General features: G+C 36.7%; 1 protein-coding gene and 1 non-coding gene across 2 annotated transcripts in view; both read left to right on the forward strand.

Moving 5' to 3' along the window:
• PIK3CA (phosphatidylinositol-4,5-bisphosphate 3-kinase catalytic subunit alpha) overlaps positions 1 to 25,453 on the forward strand; it is an 87,440-nt gene that overhangs the window by 25,210 nt on the left and 36,777 nt on the right. The window lies entirely within an intron of this gene.
• Positions 13,092 to 13,193, forward strand: LOC150020917 (U6 spliceosomal RNA). The gene has a single exon (XR_016513525.1). It is a non-coding gene; the product is annotated as a U6 spliceosomal RNA (small nuclear RNA).

Raw genomic sequence — 25,453 nt, forward strand, 5'->3', positions numbered from 1 at the left:
CAATAGGTGAAATGTTATATCATTTAATATGCATTTTTATTCTGATTAAAAATGAGTAATTTTCATATGTTTATTTTCCATTTGCATTTCTTTTTTGTGACTTCTCTGTTTATATCCTTTTGTCCATTTTTTATTGGCTTGTTTCTATTTATACATTAGGGATTTCTTTGTCAGTTATATGAGTAGCAAATAGTTTTTACTAGTTTATTAGTTTATCTTTTGTCTTTGCCTATGGTTTTTTCCTCTTCATATAGGAACTTTTGTTTATGTCTTTTTATTGCATCTTTATTTTACTTAGAAAAGATTTCCTCACATGTATTTTAAAAGGTCATTCATGTATTCTTACAGTACTTGATGGTTTTGTTTTTGTATTTTATTATCCTAAGTAGAATTTATTTTTATGAAATTATAAGTTGGGAACCCGCTCTTAATTTTTTCAACTGTCCAGTATCTGTTCCAAATGATCTTTTACGTACTCATTTGAAATGACACCTTTAGCATATAAATAAAGGATGGGGCAAAAGTTGTGAGTATGTGAAAGAGTTTATTTTTGTATTATTATTTATTATTGTATTTATTAATTTATTGTATTTTCCATGTGAACAACTGTAAACCTGCTTTTGCCTCACCCTGTACATTCTTATGTCTATTTTTGAATTTTCTGTTCTATTCATTCTAGTGACCTGACTCTTTACAAGCTATATCTGACCATCATAATTATTATAGTTTTATAATATGTTTTGATATATGGTAGGGTTAGATCTTTCTCTCTGCTTTTTTCCGTCTCCCCTAATTTTTCCTGGGTTTCTTGCAATTTTTTTTTGTAATGTTAGAGTCACCATGATAACTTCTGCATATGCAAATCATGTTGGTATTTTATTGGGATCATGTTAATTGTATAAATTATTTAAGAGAGATATGCCATTTGTGAATTTGAGTTTTCCCATCCAATAATGTGGTATGTTTTTCCATTTCTTCAATTATTATGTTACTTAGGAGCATTTTGAAGTTTTATTTATATATCTTGAATTAAAGCAATAAAAATTCAACTTTTCCACCCTCCAAGTGGCTAGTCACTTATACCAGAACCATCTGTTAAATAATCCATCTTACTACCTGCACTTAGAGATGGTTTATTTTCCTTATACAAAACTGCAGCAACTACTTGGATTCGTTTTTGAACTTAGTTGTGTTCCCTGGATCTTTCTGAGTCAATACTGCACATACTGTTTTTATAACTGAAGCTTTAAAGTTTCTTTTTTTTTTAATCAATTATGCTATTACAGTTGTCCCAATTTCTTTCCCCACTACTCCCCCCCTCCAGTTGTCCCCTCCCCTTAGTCCATGCCCATTTGTTGTGCATATAGTTCTTCTCAACATCTTCTTGTCTACTCCACTCCCTCCTACTATGCTTCTTAATTCCTGCATCATCTCCCTCTCTTTTCTCCCTCCCCCCTTCCCACTGCCCTCCCCCCAATATGTCCCCCATACCTATAATTCTTTTTTCCCCTCTCGTTGCCTACTTAGTTTGCCTTTGTTTCGATTCCCTAGCTTCTGCTATTGGTTGTTGTGTTACAGTTTTCATTTTAATGTTCATAGTTTTGATCCTCCTTCTTCTAAACAAGTCCCTTTAACATCTCATATAACAGTGGTTTGGATCTGATGTACTCTTTCAGTTTTACTTTGTGCTGGAAACACTTTCTCTGCCCTTCTATCCTGAATGACAGCTTCGCTGGATAGAGTATTCATGGTTGCAGGTTTTTGATATTCATTACTTTGAATATTTCTTGCCAGTCCCTTCTTGCCTATAAACTCTCCTTTGAGAAATCCGCTGATAATCTAATTGGGACCCCTTTGTACATAATTCTTCTCTTCTCTCTTGCTGCTCTTAAGATTCTCTCTTTATCTTTAATTTTTGACATTTTGATGATAATGTGTCTTGGTGTGGTCCTCCCTGGGTCCAGCCTATCTGGAACTCTCTGTGTTTCTTGTACCTGTAAGTTCATTTCCTTCCCCAAGTTGGAGAAGTTCTGCTTCATTATTTTTTCACATAATTTTTCAATTTCTAGTTGTTCTTTTTCACCCTCTGACAATCCTATAATTCGAATGTTCATTCGCTTATAGCTGTCCCAGAGGTTTCTGAGCTTCTCCTCATATTCCTCACTTTTTGTTTCCTCTTTCTGCACTGGTTCACTGTTGTTCCCTCCCTGTGTTCCGATTTGTTGATTTGATGCATGGCTTTCCCTTCCTCACCACTTGTCTTGTATGTATTTTTGTTCATTTCAGCAGGGCTAGCCTTCATTCCTTCTCTGTCTTGATTCAGCCCCGCTATTAGGTCTGTAAGCCACCTTATGACTATAGCTCTGAACTGAGCCTCAGAAAGATTCACTATTTGTTCATCGCTCAAGGCTTTTATTTTTTTTGTTAGAATCATTAATTCTGCCATTCTGACTGTTTTGTTTATCTTTCCTTCTTGCGTGGGGCGCTGTTACACCTCCTATGCTGTATTGGGCGGAGCCCCATGTGCTTGTTACAACCTGGCGACCTGTCTCACCACACTGTGGCGCTTTTCGTGGGGGCGGGCGTCCAAGATGGATTCCTGCTGTTACTCTCGGCTGGTGAACAGGGCCGCCTCCCAATGGGGTCTGCCTTCCCCAGCGTTGGAATCGCGAGTCGAGGGGTCTGGTCTGCAGCCTAACTTCTTGCCTAACACTTTTGGTACTTTCCCCTGTTTTCATTATTATTTCTGGAATTTCTACAAGTTAGATATTAGACTTCCTGGATTGGCTTTTATAATGTTTTACCTTTTCTTCCTATTACTTTTCTCTTTCTTTTTATTCTGCCTCTTGGAAAATAGCCTTGACTTTTAACTTCAAACTTATATTGAATATTTTGTGTTCTTATTCTCTGATTATTATTCTTATTAGTTCCTCTTTTGGTTAATACTGCAGTATTTTCTCTTATCTTAGAATTTTAATTAGTTTCTTTGACATTTTCTTCTATCCTATCATTTTCTCTGTTTCTCAGCATTCCTGTTATGTTTTGGTCTTTGTCTTTAATATTGGGGGCTTTCCTCAAATGCATGAAGATCCTTGACTGTCATTCATATTTAAAAGGCATTAAAAGCTGGTTGAAAGTCTGACTTTGAAGGCAGAGCTCTTATATGCTAGACTGTGCTGTAGGAAATTCCTAAATGTCGCAGTCTTTCTCAAGTTTAGTAAGTTTCAGATCTTTTCCTGGAGAAAATCTAACGTCTCCTGTGTGAGCTGCTTATGGTCTAGAGCTAAACTGAAGAAAGGGACTTTGGGTCTCGTTAGACTTTCACTTAATCTCTGATTTTAGTCACAATTTGTGTCTATTTAAGTCCAAAGTCTCTTGGGCTTAGTTTTTCCAGAAACTATTCCTTTTGATTTCTAAAGGTAGAAAGTCATTGACTATACTAAGTGGAGTTAGAAACCTGGAATTCTAATAATTCCAAGTATCTCCTAGTCCTGAACCTTTCTGAGGTTCTGTTAGAATTGACTTTCTTCTTATCTATAGGCACTTAAGTTTAATATTCGTCACCTCAATTTTCAGTTTTTACCTGTCTTTATATATTATGGTTTAGAGTTGCTATTTTTTTAGCTTCATCAAAGACAGTGTTTGGTTTTCTAATTCTCCTTATTTAGGAGCAGTTAGGGACACAAAGGTCTTTACTTTGATATTTTGAAATCAGAAAGCACTGGTCTGCAGCTCTTGCCCTACCTCCTTCCTGTCCTTAGCAGTCTTTACATATCAGTAAGTACAGGTCTACGTCGTTCATTTTAAGAGCTGTATACTGTTGCGTAGAATTCTTTACTATAATTTATGTAATTCTCTTACTGATGGATATTTTGGTTCTTTCTAGTTTTTGCTTTCATGAATATTGCTGCAATGAATACTCTTTACCCTACTTTGTGGTGAATTTTTACAAATATATCCATATTATAAAGTCCTAATGATGGGATTGCCTAGTCTTAACAATGTGTGCATTTTAAATTTTGAATCAGATTGTCTTTTGGAAAGTTTACATTTCCACCAACAATCTGCGAGTGCTATCTTTGCAATAATGGCTTTCATCAAACTTAATTTTTTTCAATCTGATAAATAAAAAGTAGGGATGTATCATTGTTTTTATTTGCATTTCAATTTCTTTTCCTGCAAACCATGTACTTGTGATATTTTCTTAATTGATCTTTTTATTGACTTGTCTAAGCTATTTGTAAATTATCCCCCAAAATTAACCCTTTGTCATATGGTTACAAATGTATCTTCCAATTTGCCAGTGGTCTTTCAATTTGGTTTATGGTGATTTGCCAAACCAAAATCTCAGACCTCTATTTAGTCATATTTTTCCATCTTTTTCTGTATGGCTTTTCAGTATGATAGCATTAATATATAAATAAACCACAGTTTTCCTTTATATGAACAATAACCAATTATATAATGGAAGAGAAAAACCCATTCATGAAATTAACACAGAAGATCACTTATCTAGAAATAAACTTAATAAGCCATAGTAAGAAATAACATGAAGAAATCTTTTAAAATTCTACTGAGAAGACAAAGATTTCTTGGACAGGATATAAAAAGCACTAATCATTAAAAAAGTATATTGGATAAATAGGACTTTATCAAAATTAAAAATTTTTGCTTATTAAAAGACAATATAAATAAAATGATTAGACATGCCAGAAAAGGCAGAAATTATTCTTAGTACTTATAAGTGACAAAAAATTTATATCCAGAATATATAAAGAATCTCTGAAATCAGTACTTTTTAAAAATTAACTACCTAATATGAAAATGTATAAAAGACTAAAACAGACATTTCAGAGAAGATATACAAACAGCCAATAAGCACATTAAAAAATATCCAACATTATTAGTCATAAGCAAATGCAAATTAAAACACTGGTTTTCATTTGTAAAGATATCACTACATACCCTCTAGAACACCTTAAAAAATAAAAAGAAAAAAGAAAAAGCTGAATAGTTATTAAGATGCCGAGCAACTATACCATTTCATTTATTGCTGGGAGGAATGCAAAATGATTTACCACTTTGGAGAACTAGTAGGCAGTTTGTTACAAGATAGAATATAACATTATGTGTTGGGAGGTCACCAAGACAATGGACAGGTTCTGTGGCTTCCTGGGAGGACTCAGCACTCAGCGTGTAACTATACTCATGGTTACAGCAAAGGATACAAAACACAGTTAGCAAAGGGGAAAGTTGCATGGGAAAAAATGCAGGGGAGAGTTGGTGCAAGCTTCCCTAAGGTCCTGTCTTAGTAGAGTCATACAAGATAGTTAATGCCTCTAGCAAGGAATTGAGACAACATACATGAAATTAGCCAACCAAGAAAGCTGGTTAGAGACAGTGCAAAAGTATTTTATAAGAGGCTGATCCCTCTGCACGGCACATACCCAGATTCCAGAAGGAAAGCAAGGATTCAACATTAACCTTACTGTTTCATGAACGGTTTGGGCAAACTGAGCCACTCTTATCAGGAAATGGGAATCTTCTCAAAATCCAAGTTGTAAGTTCCCAGACACAACCAAAGGATGATTTTACAAGCAGGCTTTTTAAAGAATCAGCTGTCAGTTTGCACACTGTACAACCCAACATTTCACTCCTAATTATTTACCAAAAGAAATGAAAGTACATGTCCACTTAAACAAAAACAAAAACTAATGTAAGAATGTTCATAAGCAAAAGTGGAAGCGCCTTGTGTATTCAACAACTGGAGAATGAACAAGTATATTTGAACTAATACTTTTGATTAAAAAGAACCAATTACTGATACATTAACAACCTGGGTAAATCTCAAAAACAGTATGTTTAACAAAAGAAACCAAACAAGAGTATACACTGTGTTATTTGATTTATGTTGATTCAAGAACCACCAAAAGTCATCTATAATTACAGAAATCAAAATGTTATTATCCGGGAGCAAAGAGAGAAATTAATTGGGAAAGAGGATGAAGGAATGTTCTGGGGCAATAAAAATTTTTTATATCTTGTTTTATGTGGTGGTTACATATATAAAAAGTTATCAAAAGTCATCAAACTTATCAGAAGATATGTGCAGTCCATTGTATGTTAATTATAGTTCAATTAAAAATAACGACCGAGGAACATTGAAAAACAGACTTAGATTAAGTGGAAAAACATACTTGGATAGAAAGGATAACTTGTAAAAATGTCAGCTCTCCCTAAATTAGTATAAATCAAAAGTTCTCAATCAAAATACCAACATTTTGCTTTGATCTTTGTTTTTGAACTTAACAAAATTATTCTAAAGTTTATCTGGAATTACAAACCAGACTTTACCAGACTTTAATGAGACTATGAAGGGACTGTAGGGAAGGCATTTGGGCTGAATTTAAAGGGTAAGTATGAAATGGCAACAAATGGAAATAGAGGTGTAAAAGAAAGATCATAGATCCTATTTACAAAGGCAAAGAAAATTGATCCAATAAGATTAGAGCTTTGTAGTGTGGTTAAAAAAGAGTAACAGTAGAGCATAGTTGGTGGGGCTTTGCGTTTTAGCCATACATAATCTATAGATATTAAAGAGTCACCATGTTATTTTAATTAAATAGCAGTGTAATTAAGTATGTATTTAGGTAGCCAGTTCCAGTGACACTGTGAATAATGAACTGGGGAAGGGAGAAATTGAATAATATATGCTTCCCAGTCCTTTTGCCTTATTTAGTTCATACTACCCACTTAACCTTCTGTGGCCTTATTCTTGTTCTGTACCTATCAGAAATCCTTTTCATTCACTAAGTGCAACTCCCTTAAACACACACAGACACACTTTCCTGTGATTAATACATTCCGCCTTGTAGCTTGGATAGTAAAGTTCAGAACTTTGTCCTTATCACCTTCATTTATGTAGGATTTATTTTTTTCCCCTCTCTTCCATCACCCATCCCTTCACTTTAACTGCTGATGTCTTATAGATAGCAATTACTTAATGAAGCCTTGTATAATTAGAGACAGGTTCAGTGTTCCACATGAGAACTCTTTAGGGTCTAAGAGTGTTAGAGAAGATGGCCAAAAAATAAATAAATAAGATAACTAATTTGAGGGTGATTTAATGGGTGGAAATGACATCATGCAAGAGGAGCTGAGAACTCCAAAGGTTCTAACCTTGGACATTGAGAGCAGTGATGTCATGAAAATGCCGACATTTGAGTAATTAACAGAGTAAAAGAGACCAACAAAAGAATAGGGGCCAGAAAAATATCATAGCTTATTTTAACTTTTATTGGGGAAATTATCAGGGGAGAAAGTTCAATAAATCACTCATAGCATCAATAGGTCCTTACTTTTGTAATTTTGATCTTTTAAGAAGGGAAGTATTTTAAGATGAGATAAAAAATATGAACCTGAGAACTATTTAACATTAAACATTATGGAAATAAATATCCACTTTTAGAATGTTTATGTATATTGCAATTACTTTGTCATAGATACTGAGTCAAATACAGAGGGAGAGGTTGTGTGTGTGTGTGTGTGTGTGTGTGTGTGTGTGTGTAGGTTAGGGGTGTGTGTGTGTATGTGTGTGTATGTGTTTTCTCATGGAAAAATGGCACCCTGACAGGACAGAAAAACAAAAGACCAGGACTGAAAATGACTAGACTACTAAAGGTGGTTTTTTTGTCACCACCACCAGATATGGAGAGTAAGAAAAGCAGACAGATGGACAGTTATGCTAGTTTTGGTGTATTCACAGAGAGAAAAGAAACATTCTCTTCCTTTTATTCAGAAAATGAATTTCTAGTCTAAATTACTGGTTTCAGTAATGTTTCTTATCCTGATCAAAGAAACATTATTTTTTTTACCCTGAGAATAATGACTCATGCTTTTCTCAGAATTCTGCTTTTGTAGAAACTAAAGTGCAGTAATAAATACAGCACTGTTATCTTTATCTTAGTGCCAGTGATACTATTGTGAGTACACTACTAATACGTAAGAACACTAGTACGTTAAAACCAATTTTAATAAAGGAACCGACACAAGTTTTAATTAGTCTTTTTAAACTAGTGAGCTAGTTATTGTGATTTTTGTCAATTATGCTATAAAATAGAATCCATACTTTCATCTTTAAAAAAATACTTAATAGTTTTCAGGGCTTTATGATAGAGGATACATTTCTGACTTCCAATTTTTTTCTATCTTTTTTTTTTTTCTCTCCCCTGAAAATTGGTATGGGAGCCCTGACCAGTGTGGCTCTATTGTTTGGATCTTGTTTTGCAAAGCAAAAACCCACTGGTTCCATTCCTGGTCACGGGACATGCCTGGGTTTGGGTGCAGTCCCCAGTCAGGTTACATATGAGAGGCAACCAACCAATCAATGTTTCTCTCTCACATTGATGTTTCTCTCCCTTTCTTTCTCCCTCCTTTCCCCTCTCACTAACAATAAATAAAATCTTTTTTAAAAATTGGTGTGAGAGTATCAAATTATAATCACATTAGACCTTAGAGCAACTATTAAGTAGAGATTACAGTAGTCCTTCTCTATATCGCGGTTCACTTATTGTGGCCTCACTAAATTGTGGGATTTTAAAAATATTATATTTAATTAGTGATCGCAGATTTTTTGCTATATCGCGGGATTTTGCAGTACTGTATACAAATGTTTTTAAAGTTACATAGGTTTAAGAGTGTAGAATATGTTTAAGAACATAAGTAGTGTTTATAAGTGTGGAAAAGGTTAATAAGGGAGTGGGAAAGGTTAATAAGGGACTGGGAACGGTTTATAAGTGTGTCGGAAGGGTTTATAAAGCCTTAAAATATATATAAATACTAAAGTAAATGTAAGATTCCTACTTCGCAGATTTTCACCTATTGTGGGGGGTCTAGAACGTAATACCCGCAATAAGTGAGGGAATACTGTATTAGTATTGACTAGATGAAGTTAAAAGCTTATGTTCCAGTTTAGTTTAACTGAATCTTCCAATTTAAGAACTAAAGCTTTGAGTGTCCCTTTTCTGCACCATAATAGATGCTCTCTGAGTTTTTATCATATCAGAATTCTCCATCATGTATCCATCGCCGTAATATCCATTATGGGGCACAACCACAGAAGTCTCTGTTAATGACTCCTACAGTAACTCTCTCCAATCTAGGGATTTTCCTTTATCTCTTTACTTCAGCCTTTGCAATTATTCCCTCTCTTGAGGTACTACTCTTCTGGGAAGGTTTTTGAATTTGAGTTCTTTAAGTTTCCTTTTTCAAACTTTCTTATATCTTCCTCCATGCCTTTATTTTAATTTTATTAAAATTAGCTAAAGAATCATAATGTGTGAAGCAGTTCTTGGGATAATAGTTTAATGCTTATGTTAAATAACCAGTTTAAAAGTTTTTATCAGTTTATACATTAAAAAAAATTTTTTTTAATTGTATTTGTTTACTTTTATTTTTTTTTCCAGATTTAATGTGTTTTATTGATTAAAATATTACATTTGTGCCAATTTCCCTTCCCTCTGCTCCCCTCCACCCGGTGGCCCCCCTCCCTCCAGTTGTCCCCCCCTTTTAGATTATGTCCATTAGTTGTGCATACACTTCCTCCCAACCTCTCTCCGTCTATTCCATTCCCTCCTACCATGATCCCCAATTCCTATATCATCTCCCTCCCTCTCCCCACTCCCCCTCCCCGTTGACCTCCCCCCAATATGCTTCCCGTACCCACAGTTCCTTTTCCACTCTCGTTGCCTGTTTAGTTTGCCTTTGTTTCATCTCCCTAGCTTCTGTTTTTTAAACCAGTCCCTTTAACATCTCATATAACAGTGGTTTGGATCTAATGAACTCTTTCAGTTTTATTTTGTCCTGGAAACACTTTCTCTGTCCTTCTATTCTGAATGACAATTTCGCTGGATAGAGTATTCGTGGTTGTAGGTTTTGGATTTTCATTACTTTGAATATTTCTTGCCAGTCCCTTCTTGCCTGTAGGGTCTCCCTTGAGAAGTCAGCTGATAGTCTAATTGGGACCCCTTTGTACATAATTCTTTTCTTCTCTCTTGCTGCTTTTAAGATTCTCTCTTTATCTTTAATTTTTGACATTTTGATTATAATGTGTCTTGGAGTGGTTCTCCCTGGGTCCAGTCTCTTGGGAACTCTCCTTGCTTCCTGGACCTGCAAGTCTATTCCCTTCCCCAAGTCTGGGAAGTTCTCCTTTATTATATTTTCACTCAATTTTTCAAGTTCTAGTTCATCTTCCTCACTCTCTGGCAAACCAATGATTCTTATGTTGGGCCTTTTATAGCTGTCCCAGAGGTTTCTGATCCTCTCATTGTTGCTTCCCATTTCCTCTCGCTGCATTGGTTGACTGCTTGTTCCTTCTCCATATTCCAGTTTGTTGAAATGAACTCTGGATTTTTTTTCCTCACCATCTGTCTCGTATGCGGTTTTGTTCCTTTCGTTATGTATGTTTTTCGCTTCTTTCTTATCTTTTTCCTGCTCTTTTGTGAATTCTGTAAGCCACCTGATAACAATGGCCCAGAACTGAGCCTCTGACAGGTTTCTTATCTGTTCATCTGTCAGGTTCTCTATCTGTTGCCTGGTGAGCTGTGTCACCGGGATTTCTATAGTTGTCTGCCTCATTTTGACAGATGCATTTTGTTTTCTTGGGCCGGCTGTAGGGGGCAGTGCCTGTGTACGCGTCACAAGTCAGCGACCGGCGCCTGTCTGCGACCTATTTTGCAGCCCTGTGGTGCTTTCTTTGGGGGCGGGGGTCCAAGATGGATTCACACAGTTATTCAGCTAGGAGACTGGGGTCCGTCCTCCCGCCCCCCTGGGCCTCACTGTTCAAGGCGATGCGGTGGCCGCTCTCCCCAGCGCTGGGGTCGCGCACTGCCAGGGGCTTGACCGCAGCCGGGATTCCTCGCCGCCCGCCGCTCCGGGTGCGACCGCAAACAGCACTGCCCTCTTTAACTCTTACCTGCCCAAATGGCACCGCTGGTTTATAACTTCATATGTTGGGCTTCCGTGTAGTTTTATTTTCTGGAATTTCTAGTTATCCTTTGTTTTGAAGTAGTTGTATTCCTCTCTAGTTGTAGAGGGAGACCTAGCGTGTCCGTCTAAGCCTCCATCTTGGCCGGAAGTCCGTATTTGTTTACTTTTAGATAAAGGGGAAAGGAGCAAGAAAGAGAGGGAGAGAAACATCAATATTCGAGAGACACAAACATCGATATTTGAGAGATACATCGATTGGTTGCCTCTCACACACCACCAACTGGGGACCCGGCCTGCAACCCAGTCATGTGCTTTGACTGGGAATCGAACAGGCAACCTTTTGGTTCACAGCCCAGTGCTCAATCCACTGAGCCACACCAGCCAGGGCTATACATTTTTAAGGAAGCATTTTAACTTACTGCATTATTATAAGGTAATTTGTTGTTTAACTGATTGCCTTAGATGGTCAACTGATGACATATTGAGCATCAGTGAAAAAAATGTTAATATTATAGTTACTGGTCATTTATGTTGCTGTTTTTACACAATTATACCCATTTCAGTTTGTCATTCTCATTGATCTCATTTTAAGGTATAGTAACTATAATTTCCCAGATACTTGGTACATTGTACTACATCAAATAAGCAAACAGTAAATGTTTGAAAAGGCCAAATAAACACCATCTAGTAATACTTCTCTCCCATTGTTAAATGCATTCTGAAATGCCTTTCCCATATTGTATTAGTTTTTAAGAAGTTCAATTTTTTAGAATATCTGTGACTCCACATTGTTGTTACTGTTATTAGTAGGACTACCCTTCACATCTTGGCTAGGAGGTACTTGTAGTAAAATTAAGCTACCCCTCTCTCTGATTGCATTTCTGGAAGATCTGGGTTTTTTTTTTTTTTTTTTTTTTTTTTTTTTTTTGCTATTCTGCATTACTTCGAATTTTGCTAATTTACTAGCTCTTTTACCAGAGTTCAAATATTGAAGGGGATGATAAATCACTATTGAAGTTGGTCAACAATTGCTCACGATGAAGTTTTTCAGCATTACTAGTGTAATATTAAAATATTCTGGGCCTGACTGGTGTGGCTTAGTGGGTTGGATGTCATCCCACAAATCCAAAGGTCGCCAGTTCGATTCCTGGTTAGGGCACATGCCTGGGTTGTGGACTAGGTCCCCAGCTGGGGGTGTGTGGAAGGCAGCCAGTTGATGTTTCTCTCCCTCCCTTTCTCCCTCCCTTCCCCTCTCTAAAAATAAATAAATAAAATCTTTTAAAAAATATTGTTATTACCAGAAATGGAGCAGATGGCAAACAATTACATCAGACTATAATGTTATTTTTTAGTCTCTATCATTTAGAAAGCAAATTTCATCCAATGCTGTAACATCCCTCTTGAAATGCAGTGTTACCTATGGATATACTTGGGTAGTGTTCACTGAACAAATAATATATATCTTACATTCATTGGAGTGTAGTTTGAAGAAAATGGAACATATTTACAAGTAGCTCTTCAGGGGTTTATCTGCTTAAGTAAATCTGGGGAATACTTGTTTTGGCCAATAAATTTTGCATTTGAAAAGAGCAGCTTAAGGATAGACATCAAGTAATCAGTTTAAGTGAAATTTCATGAAATAAAATTTCAATGCACTATACATTCTTTGCTTTGTATCTATTTCTAAGAATGCCAGTATATCAATAGGTACGATATAAGAGAAAACACTACTTGAAGAGATTACAATAATTGCCTCTAAGAAAGAAAATCAGGCCAAAAACAAAGGCTGAGATTGTGATTTGGGGGCAAAAGGATAATAGCAATGGTAGATAAATAATTAGACAAAAATGTCAGAGACCTAAATATTGATATGAAAACCAAGGGTACTCAAATCTTAAGCCACATTTTTGCAGTCTAATCTAATCCTGGTTGTTTATTAAATACATGTTTATAAACATGTTTATAAACTAAAATATGTTTTCATGACTCTATTCCACTGATGTTTAATTATGTACTGTAGCCATTAGGGACTATGCCTTGGTATGAAAGAAACTAAAAGCAAGATCCTTCTAGTATTTTTTATTAAAAATTTATTTGATAGTACCTGTTTCCACAGAACATATTACTAAAATTGGAAAGACAACAGAAGACTATCATGGTCCCTGAGTAAGGCTGATATATAGGTTCAAGAAATACTCCAGACTTCCAGTGATGATGGCACGTAGTTAAACATGGCTCACCTCCTTGCACAACCACATCAGAACTACAACTAAATTACAGAACAGCCATTATATATAACTGTCAGAAATCAAGCTGAATGAACTTAAAGAAGAAACCACATCGAGACTGGTAGGAGGGGTAGAGAAGCAGAACCGGCTGGTCCCACCCCAACCTGTGGCAGATAAAAATCAGGAGCTACATCTCCAGAGCAAGGGGTCCCAATCTCATGCCAGGCCCCCCAGCCCCAGGTTCCAGTGGCAGGAAGTTAAGTCTCCATGACTTCTGGCTCTAAAAGCCAGTGAGGATGCAAGCTGCAGAAGACAGAAACTTCTAGAGTCTCTTGCAGCTCCTCTTAAAGGGCCAGGCATGAACTTACTGCCTCTGAGTTCCAGCACGAGGGCAGCAGCTTAAAATTCACCAGAGGCATATGGGGAGGAACGGAATTGTCTGGCATAAGGGTAAGAACTGGGTGGCAGCTTTCTCCCAGACAGAGTGCTGGAAGAGGACATTGTTTTGTTTTGTTTTGTTTTGGTTTGTTTTGGTTTGTTTTGTTTTCCTGAGCCTTCCCCCCCAACAGAGCTGGCTGGCAAGCACCATATCTGAGACTCCATCAACCTGGTTCACACTGTTTTCCCCACCCTGGTGATTCCCTGAGATCCTGCCACACCCAACTTTTGGGCCCACCAGAGCTGTTTCCAGTGGGTTTTTCATATGAATGGCTTGTCTTGGCTCATGCATCAGATTTTTCTAAATTCACTTGAACAAGTAGCGTTTGGCCTCAGGGAGCCCCTTACCTCTCACAAAGTGGCCCTAGGCACAGCACTAAAAGCAGCCAACCTTGGCCTGCCCTGGGTACCTCAAAGCCCAGCACAAGTGGCAAGCACCTTCAGGTTGATCTAAAGCTTATGCCAGGTGGCTCCAGACAGACCACAGGCAGTGGCTGACCTTGGCCTGGACCTCCTAGGAGGCTCCAGAGCCTTCATACCCAGTGGACAGCTTCAGACCACGTTGGAGTACCATCATTCAACCTCCTCAACAAGTGACATACTCAAGAAGTAGATTCAGCGGACATTAGAGCCCTGCTGAGTTAAGTACTGCTCTGTGGAATGGGCCTTTGCACAGCTGATCCTCCACAGTAGTTGGGGGTTGATAGTCAGTGGTTGCAGCCAATCCTTGCAGCTGGTCAACCTGACTAAATCCCTCCCATTGACATGGCAAGCACCTCAAGTACCCAGACTGGGTGATAGGGGAGGCTGTGCCACTAAGGACACCTACTACATTAGACCACTCTACAACACAGGGAGACAGAATAGCTCTACTTAATACATAAAAAAACACATGGAGACTGCCAAAATGAGGAGACAAGGAGGCATAGCCCAAATGAAAGAACACAACATGGTAAACTATAGAACACTGAAGAAAGAAATTGAGGAAGATACAAATATAATAAATGAAAGCATATATCATGTTTATGGATTGGAAGAATTAACATCATTAAAATGTCCATACTACCCAAAGCCATGAATGGATGCAGGCCGTATTCCCAAAGACCTCCTCTACGGCGAGCTAGCAGAAGGCCAGAGGATGACAGGGCGCCCAAAACTGCGATTCAAAGACATCTGCAAAAAGGATATGACACAATGCTCCATCAATCTCAACACATGGGAAGTTAAAGCAGACGACCGCCTAGCCTGGAGGCTCGCGGTCAGGCAAGGTACGTCACGCACAGAGGCTGCGCGCAACGAGGAGGTGGTCCAGAAAAGATCGAGGCGGAAGCAGCGTCAACAGCAGCAACAACAGCCATCTGCCTTCACCTCTAACAAGTGCAGCAGGGATTGTCACTCCTGAGTCGGACTGCACAGCCATTCTCGGCGGTGCAGATAGACTCTCAAGAAGCTACGCCATCGTCTCTCGAGACAGACGGCTGCCGATGATGATGATGACCCAAAGCCATAGATTCAACTTAAGTCCTATCAAAATACCAATGGCATATTTTACAGATCTAGAACAAATTTCCAAAAATTTATATGGAACCAAAAAAGACCCCAAGTAGCCTCAGCAATCCTGAGAAAGAAGAACAAAGTTGGAGGGATCACAATACCTAATATCAAACTATACTACAAGACCACTATAATCAAGACAGTCTGGTACTGGCATAAGAATAGACACACAGATCAATGGAGCAGAATAGAGAGTCCAGAAATGAATCCATGTCTCTATGGTCAATTTATATTTGACAGAGGGGGCACAAACGTACAAAGAAGTAAAAAGCCTCTTCAGTAAATGGTGTTGGGCGAACTGTACTGGTACATGCAAAAAATATAACTAGACCACCAACTTACACCATACACCAGAATAAACTCAAAATGGATAAAGGACTTAAATATAAATCATGATACCATAAAGTCCTAGAGGACAACACAGGCAGTAAAATTTCAGACATCCCACATAGCAATATTTTTCTCCTAGGGCAAGAGAAATTAAAAAGGGGAGACTACATGAAATTAAAAAGTTTCTGCATGGCTAAAAATCCATCATTGAAATGAAAAGGGAACTGACTGTATGGGAGAACATATTTGCCAATGATACATCAAAGTTTTAATCTTAAAAATATGTAGAGAACTCACACTACTCAAAAGCAGGAAGATAAACAACCCAATTAAATTGGATAAATGCCCTGGCTGGTGTGGCTCAGTGGATTGAGCACTGGTCTGAGAACCAAAAGGTCACCAGTTTGATTCCCAGTCATGGCACGTGCATGGGTTGTGGGCCAGGTCCCCAGTCAGTGGTATGTGAGAGGCAAACAATCAATACATCTCTCACACATTGATGTTTCTCTCCCTCTCTTTCCCTGTCTTTTGCTCTCTAAAAGTAAATAAATAAAATCTTTAAAAAAATAAAATTAAAAAATGGGCAAAGGACCTGAATAGGCACTTGTTCAAGAAGAACATACAGAGGGCCCATAAACATGTGATAAAATGCTCAACAGCACTTGCCATCAGAGAGATACAAATTAAAACCACAATGAGATATCACCTCACACCTGTCAGAATGGTTATCATTAATAAATCAACAAACAAGTAGTGGTGAGGATGTGGAGAGAAGAGAACCCTAGTGCACTGTTGGTGGGAATGCAGACTAGTGTAGTTACTGTGGAAACAGTATGGAATTTCCTCAAAAATAAATAAATAAATAAAAATGGAACTGCCTTATGACCCAACGATTCCACTGCTGGGACTAACCCTAAGAATCCTGAATCACTAGTTCAAAACAACTTATGCTCCCCTGTGTTCATAGAGCACTATTTACAGTAGCTAAGTGTTGGAAACAGCCCAAGTGCTCATCAGTAGATGAGTGTATTTAAAAACTGTGGTACATTTACACAATGGAATACTATACTGGAGAATTAAAGAAGGAGGTCCTACCTTTTGTGACATTGTGGTTGGAACTGGAGACTATTATGCTAAGTGAAATAAGCCAGTCAGCAAAAGACAAATACCATGTGACCTTGCTTATAACTGGAATTTAGTGAACAAAATAAACTAACAAGAAAAATAGAATCAGAGGCATGGAAACATGAAACAGACTGATGGCTGTAGGAGGGGAAGAGCAAGGGGGGAAATGTTGGAAGGAAGAGGAAAAGACTAGTCAAGGAACTTGTATGAATGACTCATGGACATGGACGATAAAGAAGGGATTGACTGTGGGCTAGAGGGGTGGACTGGGTGGAGGGTGGCAAAAGGGAGAAAATTGGGACAACTATAATAGAATAAACAATAAAAAATAAAGAACAGAACAAAACTCCAAAAAAGAACTAAACAAAATGGAGACAAGCAATCTGCTATATGCAGAGTTCAAAACACTGGTTATAAAGAGGCTCAATGAACTTACTGAGAACCTCAACATCATAAAAAAGATCCAATGAGATATGAAGGATACACTAGTTGAAATAAAGAACAGTTTACAGGGGATCAACATAAGAGTGGACAAAACCAAAAATCAAATCAATGATTTGGAACATAAGAAAGCAAAAAACAACCAATCAGAACAAGAAGAAAAAAGAATCCAAAATAATGAGATTAGGTAAGGAGCCTCTGGGACAACCTCAGTCATACCAACATTTGCATCACGGAGATCCCAGAAGGAGAAAAGGAAGAGCAAAAAATTGAAAACATATTTGAAAAACTTAACAGAAAATTTCTGTAACCTGATGAAAGAAGAAAATAGATGTTCAAGTCCAGGAAGCACAGGGAGTCCTAAACAAGATTAATCCAAAGAGGCCCACACCAAGTCACATAATAATTAAACTGCAAAAGGTTAAAGGCCAAAAGAATTAAAAGCAGCAAGAGAAAAGCAGTTATATACAGGAGAGCTCCCACAAGATCATCAGCTGATTTCTCAAAAGAAACTGTGCAGGCCAGAAGGGAGTGGCAAGAAATATTCAAAGTGATGAAGCAAGGACCTACAACCAAGATTACTGTGCACAGCTGTCATTTAGAATGGAAGGACAGATAAAGAGCTTTCCAGAGAAGAAAAAGCTAAAGGGATTCATCACCACCAAACCAGTATTATATGAAATGTTAAAGGTCTTTAAAAAGAAGAAGATCAAAAATATGAACAATAAAATGGCAATAAATAATACATATGTATCAACAATCTACAACACAAAATAAAAGAAATAGAACAGAAACAGAATCATAGACACAGAGAATGTTTTGTAGGTTGCCAGATGGGAGGGGGGTCAGGGAATGGGTGAAAAAAAGTAAAGGAATTAAGAAGTGCACATTGATTGTTACAGAATAATTGTGGGGATATAAAATACAGCATAGGGAATATAGTAGCCAAAGAACATATATGCATGACCCATGGACATAGACAACAGTGTTAGGATTTCCTGCTGGAAGGGGGCAGATGAGTGGAAGGGGAGCAAATAGGGAAGAATTGGGACAACTGTAGTAGCATAAACATTAGAGTATAATAAAAAATAACACAGGACTCCCCCCCCCAAAAATACTCCATATTTTTAAGCTAATGCTTTTATTTGTTTTTTGTTTTTTAGAGAGTGGGGGGAAAGGAGAAAGAGAGGGAGAGAAACATTAATGTGTGGTTGCCTCTCACGCGCCCCCAACTGGGGACCTGGCATGCAATCTAGGCATGTGCCCTGACTGAGAATCGAACCAGCAATACTTGGTTCGCAGGCCAACACTCTATCCACTGAGCCTAAGCTAATGCTTTTGATTCACTTACTAGCAGCTCTTCCTGCTTCAAAGCAAATTGATGGATGTTGGCCTGTGAGCCAAGTGTCGCTGGTTTGATTCCCAGTCAGGGCACATGACTAGGTTGCACGTCAGGTCCCAGTTGGGGGCGCGAGTGAGAGGCAACCACACAGTGATGTTTTTCTCCCTCTCTTTCTCCTTTCCCCTCTCTCTAAAAATAAACAAAAAAAAACAAAACAAATAAATAAATAGTCCAATTAGAAAATATTTTTTAAAAAAAAATTTTTTTAAGCGCAAATTGATAGAATCCATTTACATTTCCTTCCTAGCCTGTCAGTATTGGCAGAATCACCACCATGATCACTTCAGCACAGTCTAAGACCTTGTCATTTGATTTTGAAAATGTCCTTGCAACAAGCCAATTACAGCAATGATATGTGACTACCTTTGTTCACTGCTTGTGCATGGTAGTATGTAATGATAGGCAATGGCACCGTAGCCGCAGTTTTATGACACTTGGCCTCAGGAAATAGGGACCTCTACTGGAGACCAGAGACCATGATGGAGCTTTATGATTGGACTCTGATTTTCCCAAATTAATTTGGCCTTCTGGCAGATAGCATGAGTCTGGAATGTTGACTTGGTCAAAAATGAAATAGTACTCCAAAGCAAAGAGATCTATGAAATATATCTGGATGCAATCAAGTGAATATATTGTGTCTGCTAGTTGCCCCGGTCAAAATTGCTAGCTTCATCTTGATTGAACTGGACTAAATTGAAAATCTATTTTGACATTTTGGATTTTTTTTTTTCCTGTGGACACAAACTACCTGTTCTGTGCAAAGAAATATAAGTAATAGTTTCTACTGAGAAACCTGTAGCTGACCTAAGTTTTACTTTGCTTATAATAGCAGTATAGGGTTGATATGCAAGACTCATCCTTTTGCCATTGTTAGAAAAGACCATTAAATTTATCAGTGGGGTGCAGACAAGTTTTAATGCATCTGGACAATGGTGGGGTATCACCAGAATGAATAATACTTGACTAGATATCTCAATAATGACTAAATTGTCTTCATCCCCTGACATAAATAAGGTAGCTGTTCATTTTTGATCAAGAGAGAAAATATAAAGCAAGTATTTTCCAAAAGTTCGTCCACCCTCACCCATAGTAGCAGGAAGACTTGAAAGAAAACAGTTGAAATATTTAAAAACATGGAAAGGCTTATGAAGGCATTACACTATAGCAGAAAGAAACAAAGAAGGAAAGCCACTTGATAAACTTTGGGGAGAGAAGTTCTCATTTCTGATGATTTATGAAAATGTCTTGCCTTCAGATTGTTTATTACAGGTCTGTAAAAGAATCAGGTCAAGTAAGCTAGAAGACACATTGCTCTTCATTTGATTAAAATGTTAATCTAGATATTCTTAAACTCTTCATGAATTTATCTAGCTGGGCCCTGGATGATATACTCTTTTGTCTCTTCTTTCTCCTTAGATAACCAGCAGCCAGGAAGTAACTATTTTACAAATCAACCAAGTCCAGGATGGTATTAGCTTCATTAGGGCAAGAAAGAGTGAAGTTACTTTTGGTGAAGCCCCAGGCTTTTGAAAGAAAAAGAGAGGAGAGTTAGTTTTGATCCTGACTTTAAGCTGAAAATTAGAGCTCTTTCATACTTTTTTCTTAAGTGAACCCACCAATCAAGAAAGGAACAATGTGTGGTTGGCATCATTTGTGTGATTCCAGGTAATAAGTGGATTTTATTCCTGAAGTATGTGGGACATGGGTCTCATTTGTAAAGGGGAATTACAAAGGAGTGTCTGCCCCAATCTAGCTATCATTCGTAATAAGTTTGCTTATAAACTTTTACCTGTAGAAGGTTAATCTTTCAGGACATTTTCTCTTTATGTTCCATGGGAGCTAAAATTTTTCCTTAGGAGGAAATTGGAATAACATTTCAAGAACCTCTTCATATTTTCCATTTCCTTTATAGTGGGCTGTCTTCCTTGCTGAGCTGGTATTTTCATTGATCTCACTGGTTAAATTTTCATGGAGGCAATCAGGTGCATAATTAGGCTTCTATTTTCATTGTCTTGGCGAAATATATATACTCTTGGCCCTTAACTGTAGATACAGTTGCCAAACTTAAATACCTTAGGGTTTTCTCTCTCTTTATATAAAAGAGACTACTTTGTAACCATTTTACAAGGAAAGTATGTTTTTTTCTTATTAAAATTTATAATTATCTAATAATCTAAGATTAATTATTTATTAAACTGCACTTCATTATTGGCTCTTAGGTTTATTTACTGCTTTTAATTTTGCTACTCACACTAGATTCTTTTAACCTACCTAAATAAAGTCCTTGTTCACATTTACTGACAACCAAAAGTCTACATTAGTATGAACATTACTGACCTAGACTTTAATTGTTTATCATTATTTTAAAAAGTCTATTAGCATAAACCCTTTCTAAGCCGTTCCATGGACTTGATATCAGGGGACCTTTGTCCTAAATAATTCATTAAATCACTGAAATGTATTTGTATAGCACCTTTCATCACATTATGAATTTAATAGTGAAAATGAATTGCATCCCCTACTAAAGGAATTTGAATTTTCTACATACTCGTCGTGAAAACTTGATTTTGCACCCTGAAGTTGTTCACGTCTCTCTTAGTCACTAAAAAGGATGAGTTAAAACTGTTTTCTCATGGTCAGCTTGTAAAAGGTCAGTGAAGGACAGCACTTGGAAAGAAATGGATAATATGCATCTTTCCAGAGCAAGTGTATATTACAGCTGTCCTTTTGGACTCACTCCAACAACAGCTCAGTGACTCTTAGAGGAAGAGAATTTTAGAGGCTGTAACTGGGGCCCAGGAAAATTGTACTGACAGACCCTTCCTTCCCATGAATATCCACTGCAGTGAAATTTATTTAAAATCATGCTTCTTATCCCTCAAATTCAATTATTCTTTCAGTACTTTTGATTATCTTTTACAAGGCATCTTCATCCACCTCTTTTTTGCTATCACTATTTCTGCTTCTCTTTGTTCAGTCTCATGTTACATTTTCCCTGAGATAATTCCAACAATTTAGTGTTTCTACTTACTTCTCTATGTTCTAGGACTATAGTGACCCCAAACAAGACCCTATCTTGGAAAAGTTTGCAGTCTAGCAGGAAGCCAAACATGGATGTAGGTAATTTTAATAATAATATATTAAGGCATCATCATAAAAATACATGTAAGAGGTTGGGTAACATTTTAAAAGGGAATAATTAACTCTGGAAATATTTAAAGTAACTTTTAAGGAGAGGAATCAGACCATAGAATTATTAATCCAGAGTATAATCATGTTATTTCTATAGCAAGTTTAGAGGCAAGTTTTGTTCTCTTATTCTATATCATACTAAACTAAATATTCATTTGATAATTTTTTAAAAAGGAAATCTTATTTTCTAGTTAATGAGCAAATAAAGAGATGCAACTGAGTTAGCCACACAACCACATGTTAATGCTTTTTTGTTGACCTTTCTGAGAATGAGAGTGGAAAATATTTCGTCAACATATATCTAAATATTCATATTTATAAATGTATCAGTTAAATCAGTTGTATTTGTAAAACCTTTAGTCATTCAACAAACATTTATGTAGCTTCTCTATTTATAGAGCATAGACATATAGAAAATACAGGCTACTTATTTTAGCAAACTGTGGCTGTTTGAGATGATTAAACTGCCAATGAAGTCAATATAGATGTCCCCTATATTTGCAAGTGTACAGTTCAATATAGCTTTCTTATTTTTAATGATTTTCTGATGCACATGTAATATCAATATTTAAATATAAATAAGTATTTTAAACATAATGCACTTCTGAAATTGAAACCTGAATTTAAAATATCTGAAATATATTCTTATGTATATTTTAATTAAATTTATTGGGGTAATATTAATTAATAAGATTATGTAAATTTTAAGTGTACAGTTTTATGTATTGTATATACGATGTGTGTCTAGAAAAAGTCCAAGCATTGTTACTATAATGAGAATGGTTTGCACAGCATCAATGTAATCTGGCAGCCAAGGAGGGTAAACTGGAATGCACATGTGTGAACAATGACTATTTCACTATACTAGTCAGTGGGGATGGTAGACACCCTTGAGTGAGCATGTGTACTGTTGTGGCCATCACATTAAAAATGACCGAGGGAGGAGAGCAACAGATCTGCATCAAATTTTGTGTTAAGCTTTAACATTCCTCCGTGGAAATTATTTGGATGATTCAGAAGGCCACAGCTATGGGCGACTGGTGAGTGGCAGCTTCATCGTGGACAACGTGCCTGCTCATGTATCATATCTCATGCAGAGATTTTTGGTGAAACATCAAATCACTCAGGTTACTTAGCCTACAGCCTAGATATGGCACCTTGCAACTTCTGGCTTTTCCCCAAAATAAAATCACCTTTGAAAGGGAAGAGATTTCAAAATGTTGATGAGATTCAGAAAAATACGACGGGGCAGCTGATAGCAATCGAGAGAACTGTGTGAGGTCCCAGGGTGAGGTCCCAGGGTGCCTACTTCGAAGGGGACTGAGACGTCGCTGTTTTATGTACAATGTTTTCTGTATCTTGTATCTTCTTCAACAGATGTCTCTTTTTTTCATATTATATGACTGGATACTTTCTGGACAGATCTTGTATATTCTATTATCATATATACATCACATTGTGTGTTCACCACCCTAAGTCTAGTCTCCTTCAGTTATCATATATTTGACCCCCTTTACCCTCTTCAATCACTTTATGTATATTTTAAAGCAAGTCAACAAAAGTCTCTGCAGTGTTTAGGCTTGTATTTATAGAGACATAATGCAGGTGATAATTTTATGTACTCTGCCTTGTTGATATTAACTCTAGAATATTGTACTAGATTTTGGTTGCAGCATTTTTAAATGAATATTAGCAAAAGAATGCATCCAATGACTACAAAGATGATGATAAACTATCTCACTTTAATTATGGTGAAAGGAATTTTGGGTGTAAAGAGACCTAGGGAAAATTTTTTATTGCTGTCAAGTATGTGAAAAAATGGAGAAGGCAGACAGAATTGATGAAATGAAGAAGTTTAGAAATAACAACCTTTTGGAATAACTTTAGAAGTACTCCACAAATAATTTCATATCAGACAATAAACAGTGAAAAATATCCAATTAAGTGATTTCTGAGAAACTTTCCTATTTCAGGGTTTTAACTTCACTGGCTAAAATTAATGTTTGTTTTCCCCCCAAAGGACTTAGATTGCAAGTGTAGGACTGTAGTTGCAAAGGCAGGATTGGGAATAACTTATTAGCAATTGTGCATTTAGAAAATTCTCCCGTTTATATCAGGTCATTCTAATACTTTATCAGAAATAAGCAAACTTTTTTTGTTAACAGGCCAGATAGTAAACATTTTAGGCATTGCAGGCTGCATGGTCTCTATAGCACCTGCTCAGCTCTGCTGTTATAGTGTGAAGGCATCATTGACAACATGTAAACACAGTTTAGTGGCTGTGTCCTGATTAAATTTTATTTTCAAACACAGGTGGTAACCTGAATTTTCACTGTGGAGCATAGTTGGACAGACCTTTCCTTAAATGATGAAATCTGGGAATACCCTTCTAAGTGAAGAAAGGCTTTCAATTTAGGAATTAATAAACAAATTGTCAAAATGGCATTGTCTTCTTGGACTGAAGAGTAGACATCAAAATTTGAAGAGTACTGTTCAAAACTTAAATTGCCCAATATATTAAGAAACCTTCCACTATAAAAGTCAAATGACAGTGGAGAGTCTGAGACAATTTTCTGCTGTTCAATTCTGCTCTTATTTTGTACTTCAAGGCCTCTTTCCTCCTGCTGAGCAGAAACATCTACTCCACTCAGACTGCTAATGCACAGCCAACCCTTACCAAGAAATAAATGCAGGTTCAAGCTTTTTAAGAACCAAAGACTTTTAGTGCCTCCTGCCCAAACAGTAATTTTTAATAGTAATTTTAATATCACAACAAGGAAGCAGAAAAAGAATCTCTGATCAGCAAAGTATCTGTTACATATTTTGTGCTTCTAAGCTCTTCTTGTACAGGAGAGGTATTCATATCATCATTTGGTCTGTTAGCCTTTTGTTTATAGACTGTTACAAAATGGTAGTTAAGTTTCGATGCTGAATAGAAATGAATAATAGAAAAGAGGCTACAGCTGGCCACAGCTGAGCATGACCATTAGCTGCTAGAAAACAAAGGGATAGGAGCATTTTTAAAAAGCACCATCTCCAACCTGGGATTGTTGGTTTTAGGGCCAAAAATGTACTCAGACTCTTCAATAATATTGAAGTGTTTTAGTATAGCACACTGATTAGTTTTATAATGAGGACTCCTCAGGATTGCTCCATTAAATAACTTATCAGTAGATATATAAAAATTTAGGATAAGCAAAACCAATTTATTTCCTAAGAGTTCTGAATAGTTATCATTTGTCAGCAAATGGACATTTAGTCTGGCATTCTGAACTCAAAAGCTCAATCGAATGCTCCTGACTTGTAAAGTGTATCATTTTTAACACAGTTTTGTGACCTCAAACAAAAAATCTGTATATTAAATATTTTTTAGTGATTTTTAATTTTCAAATAAGTTCTTTTTCTTTGTAAATAGATTATGCACTTAAGTTTGGATAATTCAACCTTCTTTATTAACATTTATCTATAGTGTAAAAGCCCTTTTACTTTGAACGTTATATGCTCTGACTTACTAACTTTAGGGATTTTTCTCAAAATTCAGGTAATTGAGACAATATTTTACACCTTAGTTTAATATTTATTTGATTATACCCTATATTTGAAAAGCAAAGTTTTAAAGAAATCTGAAAAAGTTTCATGCCATTTCTTTGCTCAAAATACTTTTTAGACTCCCTTTACTTAGATTGTACTATGTAAAATAAAGCTTTTTATTTATTTATTTATTTATTTATTTATTTATTTTGAGGGGGAGAGGAAG

The sequence above is a fragment of the Furipterus horrens genome, unplaced genomic scaffold (assembly GCF_987537825.1).
Source record: "Furipterus horrens unplaced genomic scaffold, mFurHor1.1.pri manual_scaffold_1, whole genome shotgun sequence".
Classification (NCBI taxonomy): Eukaryota; Metazoa; Chordata; class Mammalia; order Chiroptera; family Furipteridae; genus Furipterus; species Furipterus horrens.